Below are 14,178 nucleotides of genomic sequence, written 5' to 3' on the forward strand. Positions count from 1 at the left end.
TGTGTGTGTGTGTGTGTGTGGGGGGGGGGGTGACGGTGTTTTCTCCAGTGTGGGGGTGGTGGGTGACGGTGTTTTCTCCGGTGTGGGGGGAGGTGACGGTGCGTATTTTGTATAAATAAAATGTCGACTCTTCTATCGCCATTGCTGCGTGCCAGTGATCACCCCACGCGTGCCATCCCATATGAAAAAAACCTGCATGGTTCATATACAGCAACCATATATTTTCCTTACTTAAATCGGACAGAATTACCTTCTATGTTTCTTGTAAGGCCATTACATGTCCTATACAAAATCAGACCGATTATGGCCACTTTCATACTAAATAGCACACATACAACTTGTATGGGATTTTTGCATTATATGTGAATACTGTAAAAAGTCTTATATGAGTTTTACATGACAAAAGTATGCAATGGTGTATGGTATTAGTAGAAAAAAAATGATTTTCATATAGAAATCATTTAAAGTTCTTATATTGAATCATATGCTAGTCAAATTAAAGTCATTTAGGATTTATATATATTTTGTGTAATTTGTTTATATGTATTTCATACAGATTTCATGTTTTTTTATAGGGAAATGGTGTGCCTGCTCTTTGCGTTTTATATGTTTCCACCTAATTCCTCATATTACAGCTATAATATTACTATATTTATTATATAATCATAATACAAGATTTTCATTCAATAATACAACATCTCTGCATATACTAATCATATATGATTTCAGTCAATGACTTGCACAAATTTGCTATGGAAACACTTTTATTTCAATAAAATCAAAGTAACACTGTATGTAATAATAATAAAAACAACAACAACAACAATAATAATAATAATAACAATAGGGTTTCAGCACTTGGTGGTTGAACCCCTAATTAAGTAGCACATCAATTGGGAACACTGCCGTCAGGAGCGTTCTCACAAAACAGGAGGCGGAGTTTGCATTCTGGGCCACAGCCCAAGCCAGTTTGTCAACAAATACATTGGATCCAGGAGAAATTTCCACCTGTTTTTATGAAGAGTACGAGAACAATTTATTATGCAGTGTTGCCAAGGGCTGCAATAGTTTTATATAGATACTGATTACCAAATGGTTTATTGAAAAGTGCAGTCTTCATTGACCAGAATAAACTAGTACACTACCTGTTCTGTAGACACTGCTTTCGGTGGGGAGGGCTCTGTATTACTCTGTGGCAAACATTGTCCACCTTCAAAGTCAGAGCTGACTGATGACGACATTGATGAACACTGAGACTTCAGGGCCATTTTCACGTCATTTATCATATTTGGTAGCTCTAGCAAAAAAAATATAACAAAATAAGATATGATAAAGAAATAGCTTATACCGATTTACTTACTCAACTAACTCCTATGTGTACATATGCTCATGCATGTTACAGAGGTTGAATGTTTCAGGTTTCTTGTCAAATACTTGATAATAATGCAATGACCAATAATTATGAACTATTACCAATTATTATTATTTTTGTCTCAACTTTACATACCAAGTTAAATAATAATATTGAAACAGAATGGCAGTTCAACAATAATTTTAAGTCTTAAGTGCAAAGACAGTAAAAAATAAACCAAGTTAAGTTCAAATCTAAACCACCAAACAGTTTGATAGCTGATTCACCACAACAGGAAGTAACTGTAATACATGCCTTGAATGAGCATTTTTCTCAATTGTTCGTTGTCATTTCTCAATTTTTTGTTTTCTTCCTCTATTTCTTTTAGCTGCCTCTGAGTCTCCGTCAAGCTTGTGTCTTGGTACTTATCCACAACCATTTGGGCAACATTTCTCTGTTTTTGGGGAATCATTGTCCTTTTCTTTTGGGTCTGTCAAGGAACAAGAAACAAGAGATGGAGATTATACGTATTTGTCTTCTTACCTCTGTAAATGTAAACAGACTGACTTAAAATGACTGGCCAGGGGTGCGTTTCCCGAAAGCATCGTTAGCTAACTATGGTCGGAAGTTCTGTCGTTATCAGCATTGTTCAACAAGTCGTTGTTTCCCGAAAACATCGCTCCAACGAACATTCGCAAACTGCATAGCAACGCTGTGTGGTTAGAACGACAGCTCGTGGAGCGAGTGAACGCGATCATCTGTTCCTCTTTAATAGTAACAGAATAAACATGAATGAACATCTGAGGGTATGTTGAAGGATACAGTGCAACTTACTGAAACGTATCATATCTCTTCTAATCGCTCATTTATCGTTTCAATGGCGGAAAGACATCAATAAAACAGCTGGTAAACTATACATTATTTGTCATTTAGCAGACGCTCTTATCCAGGGCGACTTACATTTGTGCCCATTTATACAGCTGGGCATTTTACTGGAGCAATCTAAGTGAAGTACCTTGCTCAAGGGTACAACAGAGCCCTAACCACTACTCCACAGTGATGCCTATTATATTTTACAGGCTATTTATAGGCTATGTCACGTAGCATTTACCTCAGGCAAGTCATTCAGTGTCTACAGCTGGTTAGTAACTCTTTCACTTAATATTATGCACTATATTAGCCTATATATTCATTATATTTTAGTTAAGCTGTTAGTGATGTCTTGATTATTTAATGTATGTTTAAATAAATCTGTCATGAAAATTACAGCCACTGTGTATAAATGATTATATTTCAACAACGAATTGGAGTAAAAACATAATTTTATAATTAGATTTAGAAGTTAATGCAAAAACTAACTTAAGTGCAGTTCACATGTTTGCATACAGTGTGTTATTTGGCTGTTGATATTAGGCCCATATTTAAAAAGTAAATAACAACTGAATATAGGCCAATTATTTTGCTTATTTTGATAAACTTTAATATTGTAGTAATGTTCAAGTAAGGGCTCCCTGTAGTTTAGTTATACTGTAATTGAATTAATTTAAAGACAGACACAATTTATTCAGTAAACCACTGTTTACTAAAAAAGGAATTAATGTTTAGTTAATCAACATCAACCAATCGGCATATTTTATGGTCTTATGGACCTAATTCACGTGCCTACATGTAGGTATGTGTTCAGAAAATAGGCTACTTTTATATTTTGCAAAATGCCGAAACAAAAAATGGAATTCGGTGAATTAAAATGTCAGATTTGCTCATCAACCCAAACTGTGAGACAAAGTTTAGAGTTGGGTCAATTTTTTATTTGTAGACCTTTGAGGAATCAACTTAAAGCTCTTTTGGAGAATGAGCCTATTCCAAATATTTACAATGACCAAAACAGAGATGGAATAACAGATATTTCAGATGGGAAGTTGTACAAATATTTGAAATCAGTTAGTGATTCATTCTTTTCCCTGTCATTCAATTGTGACGGAGTGCCAGTGTTCCAGTCATCTAAATACAGCATATGGCCCTTACTATGCTCTGTTAATGAATTACCCCCAGAGGAAAGAGATAAAAATGTCATACTATGTGCCTTGTGGTTTGGGTCATCAAAACCACAGATGACTAGCTTCCTCAAACCTTTTGTGGAGGAATGCAAAAGTCTTGGACAAACAGGTCTTCAGTGGCAGGATCCAGTAGATCACTCAATCAAAACGACAAAGGTCTATGCATTATGTGCCATATGTGATGCTGTTGCATGACCTTTACTGCAAAATTTCAAACAGTTTTATGGAGAGTATGGGTGTGGGCACTGTCTTCATCCAGGTGTGAGAAAAGGAAATGGGACTGTGTGAGTGTATCCTTGTTTAGAGGAGATGCCAGACCTTAGAGATCATGACACAACTGTGCAAATAGGTGGGATTGCCAAAAATAATGAACAGAGCATTTTGGGCATAAAAGGGCCATCTCCAATTGTGGACTTGCCAGATTTTGACCTGATCAATGGCATGGTTCCTGATTACATGCATTGTGTGTTGCTGGGGGTTTTTGCCGGCAAATAGCCACTTTATGGTTTGATTCCAAAAGCTATAGTAAACCATGGTATATTGGTTTGAACACTGCAACAGTGGATGTAAATCTTTTAGCAATCAAGCCTCCAGAATCCAGAATTTTTCCAGAATCCCACGGTCTATTGTTGATCGAAGGTTTTGGAAAGCTCACGAATGGCAGAACTGGCTTTTATATTACAGTTTGCCAGTCCTGAAGGGGATACTTCCAAACAAGTATCTTTGCCACTGGGCTCTACTTGTGGAGGATGTGAGAATTTTGCTAGGTTCAGACATTAGCCAAGAGGATATTGACCATGCTCATGAGGCTCTTGAGCTTAATGTTAAATCAGTTCAGTCTTTGTATGGTGAAGATCAGATGACCTACAATATGCATTGACTTCTGCATTTGACTAAGAGTGTTGAGAATTTGGGTCCTCTCTGGGCCCAGTCTGCTTTCATGTTTGAGAGCTATAATGGCTACTTGCTCAAGCAAGTCAAAAGCAGTAATGCAGTGCCTCAGCAGCTTTGCAAAAGAGTAGCATGGTCTCAGGCATTGCCACACATAGCTAAGACCTGCTCATCCAATGATGTCTCACCTGAAATTAAATCATTCTACACAGAAATGACCTCTGGTAAACGTCATGTAAATAATTATGCTAGATATGACAGGGTGACTGCACTTGGAGTGCCAAAGATTAGGCCAGTGTCTGAAAATAATATGAATGCATTGCATGCATTGCTAGATGTACCTGGGACCTCTATTGGCAGGTACTACAACAGAATAGTTTTCAATGGAGAGGTCATTCACAGCCAAACATACACAAAGACAAAGAAAAGGAACAACTCGGTTGTGATATTGAAAGATGGCAGTATTTTCAAGGTTTCACACTTTCTCTGTGTCAGTGATGACCAACATCACTTATATGCAGTTGGCAAATTTGGAAATTGTACAGTGCAGAAGCTGGTTTGAGGATCTGCTGTCAAAATATCACTGACCTTTATACTGTTCATTTTCCTACAGGATTTGAAAGAGCAGTTGACAGCAATGACATTGTGAGGCCGTGTATTTACATAAACTGTGAACTGTCTGGGCCTGTTGTTTGTGAACCAATCAGAACATATTATTGCAAATGAACAATGTTGAGTCAAATATGTTTCAAGAACAGTGATTAAAATGTTTAAAATTGGCTGGAATAAATTGTTGTATATGTGACATGAACTCTGGTGGTGATATGCATAAGAATCACTTCACATTTTGGAAAGTTTTATGTTTGTAGGTTAAGAAGAGAACTGTTGTATACTAAACTTAGTAATTAGTACTAAAGTTTAGAGAAATTGTGACAAATGAAAAGAAAATCTGGTGATGCAGGATGTAGTTTAAATGTTGTGTTTCATCTAAGGTTGATTATACAGTATATGACCATGTTTGATTATAGGCATAGGGCTCCACTTAGGACAAGGCAAGAGCATGAGTTAAGTATAGCCTTATACTGCTAAACTGCACTGTGTTTTATACATGTCTTAATATGCTGGACATTCATATTAAATTTGCATTATTTTCCTATGTTTTTACTTCATCAAAAACTATATGCCTTTAGTTGTATGTAGGACATATATGATTAAAAATACATTAATATTATGCAAATTATATATGTGTATTTTGCAGCATATATGTTCCTTACAATATTCTGTTGGAACATATAAGAATCACAGTTTTTTTTAGCAAAACTTTTCCATATGGGATAGGTTGCCTAGCCCCGCTGTACAGCAACCTAGTGTTACAGGAAATGCATTTATTACAGCTCTAGCTTTGGGGTTGCTTTCGAATAGCAGTGTGACGATACTTGAGTAGTAGGACACGTGTATTAAATAAGTTACATTACATTATGTGCATAACTGTATAAAAAGATCAAAAACAACATGAACGTAAATGGTCAACTGAAAATAAACATAAAAAGGATTTGAAATATACAGTTCAGGTATGCTTTTACTTTAAAACTGTCCTAAACTAAGTAATCGATGGCATTTCTGTTTGGAAGTGTGTATATATATATACACTCACCTAAAGGATTATTAGGAACACCTGTTCAATTTCTCATTAATGCAATTATCTAACCAACCAATCACATGGCAGTTGCTTCAATGCATTTAGGGGTGTGGTCCTGGTCAAGACAATCTCCTGAACTCCAAACTGAATGTCTGAATGGGAAAGAAAGGTGATTTAAGCAATTTTGAGCGTGGCATGGTTGTTGGTGCCAGACGGGCCGGTCTGAGTATTTCACAATCTGCTCAATTACTGGGATTTTCACGCACAACCATTTCTAAGGTTTACAAAGAATGGTGTGAAAAGGGAAAAACATCCAGTATGCGGCAGTCCTGTGGGCGAAAAATGACTTGTTGATGCTAGAGGTCAGAGGAGAATGGGCCGACTGATTCAAGCTGATAGAAGAGCAACTTTGACTGAAATAACCATTCGTTACAACCGAGGTATGCAGCAAAGCAATTGTGAAGCCACAACACGTACAACCTTGAGGAGGATGGGCTACAACAGCAGAAGACCCCACCTGGTACCACTCATCTCCACTACAAATAGGAAAAAGAGGCTACAATTTGCACAAGCTCACCAAAATTGGACAGTTGAAGACTGGAAAAATGTTGCCTGGTCTGATGAGTCTCGATTTCTGTTGAGACATTCAGATGGTAGAGTCAGAATTTGGCATAAACAGAATGAGAACATGGATCCATCATGCCTTGTTACCACTGTGCAGGCTGGTGGTGGTGGTGTAATGGTGTGGGGGATGTTTTCTTGGCAGACTTTAGGCCCCTTAGTGCCAATTGGGCATCGTTTAAATGCCACGGCCTACCTGAGCATTGTTTCTGACCATGTCCATCCCTTTATGACCACCATGTACCCATCCTCTGTTGGCTACTTCCAGCAGGATAATGCACCATGTCACAAAGGTCCAATCATTTCAAATTGGTTTCTTGAACATGACAATGAGTTCACTGTACTAAACTGGCCCCCACAGTCACCAGATCTCAACCCAATAGAGCATCTTTGGGATGTGGTGGAACGGGAGCTTCGTGCCCTGGATGTGCATCCCACAAATCTCCATCAACTGCAAGATGCTATCCTATCAATATGGGCCAACATTTCTAAAGAATGCTTTCAGCACCTTGTTGAATCAATGCCACGTAGAATTAAGGCAGTTCTGAAGGCGAAAGGGGGTCAAACACAGTATTAGTATGGTGTTCCTAATAATCCTTTAGGTGAGTGTATATATATATATATATATATATATATATATATATATATACATACAGTATATATATAATTTTGTTTGCGAGGTTCATGTTTGTTAAACATTTTAATAAAATAGATAATGGAAAGAATGGGGATTCATGCTTATCAGTAAGGTGTTTGTTTCAAAACGTCTCCATGGATTATTCACATTAAGGAATCAGTGAAGGCAATACATTTGTTCCACTTGCATTACAAATATTGGAATTCTAAATAGAAAAGTTTATGTAGTATTTACCGTGTTGGTTATTTAATCCAAAAAAGTAGACTGTAGGCACTTACTGTAAGGAGCAGTATGAAATCAGTAAATTTACCTGATTATTCAAATATCTACATAAGGTTTCATCAATATAGCTTAGTATATTTCTTTAAACATGCTATACTTTTTTAATGACTTGTTTTTACTGCTCATGGATGTACTGTAAACATTTGTAGGGATTGTGAATTGGATTTAAATGTATTTGTTATCAGTGTTAATTTTTGTATAACCCATGGTTTTGATGATAAGTTGTTGGTATATATTTTATTGTCAGTTATTTTGTATGTTTTCAGGTTAATGTTGGGATCATGACCGAGTGTGATGGCATTTTGAAAAAGGAGAGACGAAAAACTCTGCCTCTCTGTATTTTTCCTGAAGCTTCTGAAGGGAAAAAAAAAAAAGATTCTGAAGGGATCACATACAAGTTTTATTTGTTATACTGCAATGCAAGAAACAGGAGTAATTACAGTACAAAGTAAATAAAGGCATCCTTATTATTGAAAGTACACTAAAAGCAAGCATTAACATTTTTCATTGGACAATGCAATAGACATGTTCACATTATAGACCAAATGGCAATACCATGTAAAAAGATTTATGCATCTCAGTTTTCCATCTTTGTTACTATACTGAGGTTTGGCAGTGAGGTGGAAAAGGTAATTGATTCAAAGGAATCACATAGAAAAGTATACAAAACAGAAGAACAATACATATACAGGAGGTAGTTGGACAGGTAAATTAAGCAGATGCAAATTATGTGCATGTCATACTTTACATTTAGTTACATTTCATTAATGTTGTTGTACTGCAAAGTTGTCACATTTATAGGTGAGTTTGATTGAATCAATGGCAATTGGTAGAAGTTTGATAAAGTCTCACCTTGATTAAGTTACAGACTTGGGCTGGGACCTAATCAAATCTCATGGCACCTGTCCATCACAGTTTACAAAATGGAATGTTTCTGCCTTTTGTTTTTGTAAGCATCTAATATAAACAAAAAGTGATAATATTGTTTTGTAAAGTGTGATTGGCATGTCCCATGTGATTTTAACACAGCCCTATCAAATTTTTAGAACAGTAAATAAATGCATTTGAAACAAAAATATAGGCCAATACATTTTACAAGTACCTTTAACAAATGCAAACAGCGATTGCAAATGTCGATTACAGCATGCAAACTGCAAATGCTTGTAATTTGTCAACCCTTGTCTGTTAGTATGGCCCTTACACTAATTTCTAAAAACTATAGCTTCTATGTAATCTTTACACATTAGCTATTTCTTTCAATTTCAAATACAAGTCAAGGGCACATTCACATGTCAGTGGGGTTAGGAAGTGTTTTTTTGAGTTCAAATAGTCCTGAATGTTTTAATCTCCAAAGAAGAAAATCTCTTCACAGTGAGCTGAACGTTGCTGAAACTGTTCTTCAGACACTCCACTTCCACAATCCTTCAATTGAAACCTAAACAAGATATTACAATTACACCAATGTACACCAATTCACTGTTCTCATGCACAATTGCACTGCTACACAAGATAAATCTAATTCATGTTCAAATATAAGCTAAAACAAAATAACAACTACAAAAGAACATTGGTATGGCAGTTTGTTTTCAGTTGGTTTGTTATAAGAAGCTAATATTATAAATAGTTTCCCCACTTGTTTAGTCAATTATTATAAAAAATAAACTGGACCTGTGTGGCAGGTTAAGTATCTCATTAGGGATACCAGATTCCAGATGGACAAGCTGACATTCTCAAAGGTCTAATCCTGTACTGGTTGCAGAGCAGCTTGTATTAATCTAAATCCTTTTGGAAGATGTTAACAAAAGCAAAGCACAAAAAACACTCCTGTTCATGGCTGCCATTTAAATAGCCTGCATCCTTCAATTCTAGGAGCTCCATCCAAAACTGGGTGCTGAAGATATAATGACATTTAGTTATTCAAAATAACTCACTTGTATGACACATTGTTTTAAACATATCGTGTGAAAGGTATTTGAACGTTAATAAATTATATGTAAAGTTTATTTTACAAGTACAAAAACAAGGAAAGGGTAATCTGCAGTACCAAAGTTCATATAAATGCATTTATGCATTTTAATAACAATCGTGTGCACGACTACTACACAATGTATTCATATTTATCTATTGAATATACAACAAAAAGGATACATGTATTGGCTATAACTATGTGACAACCAGGATTATATATTTAAACGTGACTTGAAAAGTGGTCAGTGTGCTTTGGATTGTGTGGGACCACAGTTTAATCATAAAATCTTTCTCGAAAATCCGTCCTTGCATCCACTTACCCATAAGGTTTTAATTAGTCGTTTCCATCTACGTGCCAAACATAATGTGGCCCAATAGAATGATAGCTGCTTCTACAGAACCGTCTTCTCTGCCTGTTCCGGACGTACTCATTTCACATAACAGATTCATTACACCACGTCTCGTCACACGCAACTGGTATTTGTGCTTTAACACCTGCAACAGCGTCCTGTGGCCAGACAGTGAGCAGCTCCTCTCCGCCGTGCGGACTGTAGCGCGACTTCAGCTGTGATTGCAATGCTTAGACGGACAGATACTCTGGAGAAGCAAGTGTAATGATTTCATATTAACTGAAATAATCTGGTATTAACATTAGTATTAAAATACTGGCAAATTAGATTAGGTCAGCAAATTTAACTAGGCCAACAAGATACAAATTTAGCGATTGTGTTTTTTCTGTTTCTAAGTTGAGACGTGGACATGTACCGAAGAAAACAAAGACATCTGTGAATACCTGTGTGACAGGAGCTGCCCAGCGCCATGTTGCCCAGCCCATGAGAAATGTATAAACCCGTGATAGACGTGTAAGCTTTCGTAATAAAGATTATATTTGCTTTACTTCTCAGCGACTTCTCCACTTCATTACAAAAAGTTTCTTCATCCTCCATGATGTGCATTTAGAAAATTAAACATTACAACATAGCATCATAGGTGTAGCCTTTTCTGAAATACTCCCTTATCATATCCAATTGAGTCAGCCCATCTCCGGTCATACCTAAAATCGTACAAATGAATAATTAATACATACGGTAATGATCACAATTGGTAGAAATGCTATTATCTAAGTTATATCCAAAAAGTATTGGTTACATCCTAAATATGAGCTAGACAGTAAAGCCTGGCCTGCACTGCGGGAAACTCCAGAGCCCAGAGATCTGCCACAGCGGGGGCATAACCATGTCTCAGGTCATGCCTTAGTGGAGGTCGAGCCGACCTGGACAAAACATGACCTGAGTTGAGAAACGTGACTTAATGTCCTTGTTTCCAAATAAAAAATAATAATGTTGCATTAATAAAACACTATTATACACATAGTGTAAATTAATACATGTGTCCTACTACTCAAGTTTCGTTACACTGCTGTTCGAAAGCAACACCTAAATCTAGAGCTGTAATAAATGCAGTTTTTCAAACAGCCCTTATCACTTATTTATTTATTTATTTATGAAGCTTCTTATTTAGAATAAAATGTAAAATACTCTCTTAATTATTTCACTACTTCTGTGTTTTCTTGATCTATAGTGATCAATTTCTTCTCTAAATTCATTAATCAGTCATAACTTGCTTGCAGAATCACATGATTGTGTTGAATAAATAGACTAATTTATAAATTGGTTTAGTAAAATCAACAACAACATTTATTAATGGGTTAAAAAGTCAGTTCAATCCTTTCAAAGCTTTATAAACTAGAAATAATGGCATTAATTATTCATTAATTGTTAATTATTCATAAATTAGTTCTTCATGATCTGTTAAGGTTTCATAACGCATTCATTCAGGGACCTTATTATAAAGTGTTACCAAAGTATCTTATAAAATGTCAGATTATGGTAGCATCATATGAAGAAAAATGCTCATAATTAGTGTTAGTATTCACGGTAAATCGCAAAATACTGCTTTTTTTTCATAAGCACCAGATGAATCAATTTAGAACCAAATAAATAAATAAATGATCTAATCATTAAATATTATTTTGATTATTATTTTGCAAACTATGGTAGTAGTTTAAGAAATAATCATGAAAGTAATATTTAATGATTAGATTTTTTTGTGTGTGTGTTCTAAATTGACCTACATACCTACAGGTGTAGCAGCACTATGTAATGTCAATGGGGAAAATGTCCTCTGAACATTTATTGTGCGTATGATGCTAAACACAATAAAAGAAGAAACATTAATTTTTATGTTGCTATAGGATTATTATATTGTATAGGATTGATATTATATTCACATAATGAATTTAGTATGTAAGAACACAGAACGTTGATGTTATCGGAACTCTCTAGAAGTTGGTTGAGTTTATTCATCCTGTGGTCTAAGCTGTTTTGGTGCTGTCATGGCCACAAACCAGCACTCTTCTCCCAGTCCAAGCATTTCCCCACTAGATGTCACACCATCAACCTTCCTTACCAGTCACTTCTCACAGCTCCCCTCAGTCAATCAATCAATCAATCAATCAATCAACATTCCTGAACACCATGTGTACTTGTTCAGTCACCTTCTGCTCCCCTTTGTCCTGTACCTCCCAACTTGGTTTCTTTCCTTATGTAAAATCATTGTGTATTAGTACACTGTCTTGTTTTGATCAGTAGACTGTCTGGTTCCAGAATATGTCATAATTGTCAATATTATCTGAGATTTTACTCAGACCAAGTATCCCCCAACCCCCCCCATTTCAGAATGCATAAATCCGGGGGCGGTATAAAAAAAAAACACACATTTTTTCATATCATAGAATGCTTCATATTGTTAGAAAGCTGAGAGTCTCAGATCTCAGGGGATACCTTCTCCTCCTTTCTCCTGCCTCCTTAGCCCCCACTCCCCCTCCTCCTCCCTCATCTCTCACTGCTGATGATTTCGCCTCCTTCTTCTCCTCCAAGATTGCAGACATCCGCAGGCTCTTCAACACTCCTCCCTCCTCTCCCATCACACCCAAACCTCCCACCAAGCTTCCTTTTCTTAATTTTCGCCTCTCAGATGCTGAATTTTCCGCTCTCCTCCTATATCACAAACCTACAACGTGTGCCCTGAACCCTCTCCCTTCTTGCCTCCTCCAAGTGACTGCTCCTGATCTTCTCCCCTTCATCTCCTCCCTCCTTAACTCCTCCCTCCTCTCTGGCTGTTTCCCCTCTGCTTTTAAACAAGCTGCTGTCATCCCACTGCTCAAGAAACCAACCCTTGATGCCACCTCTCCTCAGAACTACCGCCCGTCTCTCTACTCCCCTTCCTCTGAAAGACTCTCGAGCGAGCGGTCCACCATCAACTCTCTGACTTTCTGTCCCAATACTCACTCCTTGATCCTCTGCAATTGGGCTTCCGCACAGCTCACTCCACTGAGACGGCTCTCCTGGCAGTCACTAACTCCCTCAGCTATGCTCGGGCGGCCTCCCTCTCCTCAGTCCTTAACCTCCTTGACCTCTCCGCAGCATTTGACACTGTCGATCACTCCATCCTCCTCTCCTGCCTCGCTGACCTTGGAATCTCTGGGACTGCTCTCACCTGGTTCTCCTCCGACCTCAGCAACCGGACCTACCAAGTGACATGGCGAGGTTCCTCATCCAACCCCCAACCCCCCGCTCCTCACAGGCGTACCCCAAGGCTCTGTCCTGGGCCTGCTCCTGTTCTCTCCATTCACTCCCTTGGCCCCCTCATCGCATCCCATGGTTTCTCCTACCACTTCTACGCTGATGATGCCCAGATCTTCCTGTTTTTTCCCTCTTCTGACCCTCTCATCCCCTCACGCATCTCTTCTTGCTTATCTGCTATCTCCGCCTGGATGCACTCATACCACCTCAAGCTCAACCTCTCCAAATCGGATCTCCTGTTTTTCCCCCCACTCTTTCTCACCTTCTGCTGACCTCCCCATCTCGATCCCCTTGGAATCCACCACACTCTCTCCTTCCTCTTTCGCTAAAAGTCTAGGAGTTACCCTCGATCCTGCACTCTCCTACAACCAGCACATCACCACACTGACACACACCTGTATATTCTTCCTGAGCAACATACAAATCCGTCCCTTCCTCACCGACTACTCGACTCAGCTGCTCGTCCAGTCACTGGTCCTCTCCCGCCTGGACTACTGCAACTCCCTCCTGGCCGGCCTGCCTGCAACTACTACCTGCCCGCTCCAGCTCATCCAGAACTCTGTGGCTCATCTGGTTAACCTCTCTACCATGATTCGCACACGCTACTCCACAGCTCCGCTCCCTCCACTGGCTCCCGATACCGGCACGCATTCAGTTCAAGACACTGACCCTCACCTACCGCTGTCTCGACCACACTGCACCAAGCTACCTTCAGTCACTCATCTCCCCATACATCCCCTCCACACCACTGTGCTCCTCCAGTGCCAGAAGACTAACTCTGCCTCCTCTCCACTCTCCTTCCTCCAGAGCCCACTCCTTCTCATGCCTGGCCCCTAAATGGTGGGACGACCTTCCCACCGAATTCAAAACAGCAGAGTCCTTGACCTCAATCCGGTCTCATGTCCTTACTCAAGACACATCTTTACAGACAGTCCTTTTAATCCCCATTAGATAGCACTTCACAGAGTTTTTTTTTAATGTTTCTTGTGTTTTTATTGTTTCCCCTTCCTCCCTTTCCTGTAGCCCTTGACTGTGACCCTACATCTTGACATCACTTAGCTTTTACCGTCCAGGATGTAGGACCTCAC

General features: G+C 38.3%; 1 long non-coding RNA gene across 1 annotated transcript; it reads right to left on the reverse strand.

Annotated features, from left to right (window-relative positions):
* Positions 1-759: 759 nt before the first annotated feature.
* On the reverse strand, positions 760-2,017 carry LOC136754132 (uncharacterized). The gene is made up of 3 exons (XR_010817539.1): positions 1,667-2,017; positions 1,146-1,297; positions 760-1,008 (listed from the first exon to the last, which is right to left on the reverse strand). It is a non-coding gene; the product is annotated as an uncharacterized LOC136754132 (long non-coding RNA).
* Positions 2,018-14,178: the final 12,161 nt, after the last annotated feature.

The sequence above is a fragment of the Amia ocellicauda genome, chromosome 7 (genome assembly GCF_036373705.1).
Source record: "Amia ocellicauda isolate fAmiCal2 chromosome 7, fAmiCal2.hap1, whole genome shotgun sequence".
Classification (NCBI taxonomy): domain Eukaryota; kingdom Metazoa; phylum Chordata; class Actinopteri; order Amiiformes; family Amiidae; genus Amia; species Amia ocellicauda.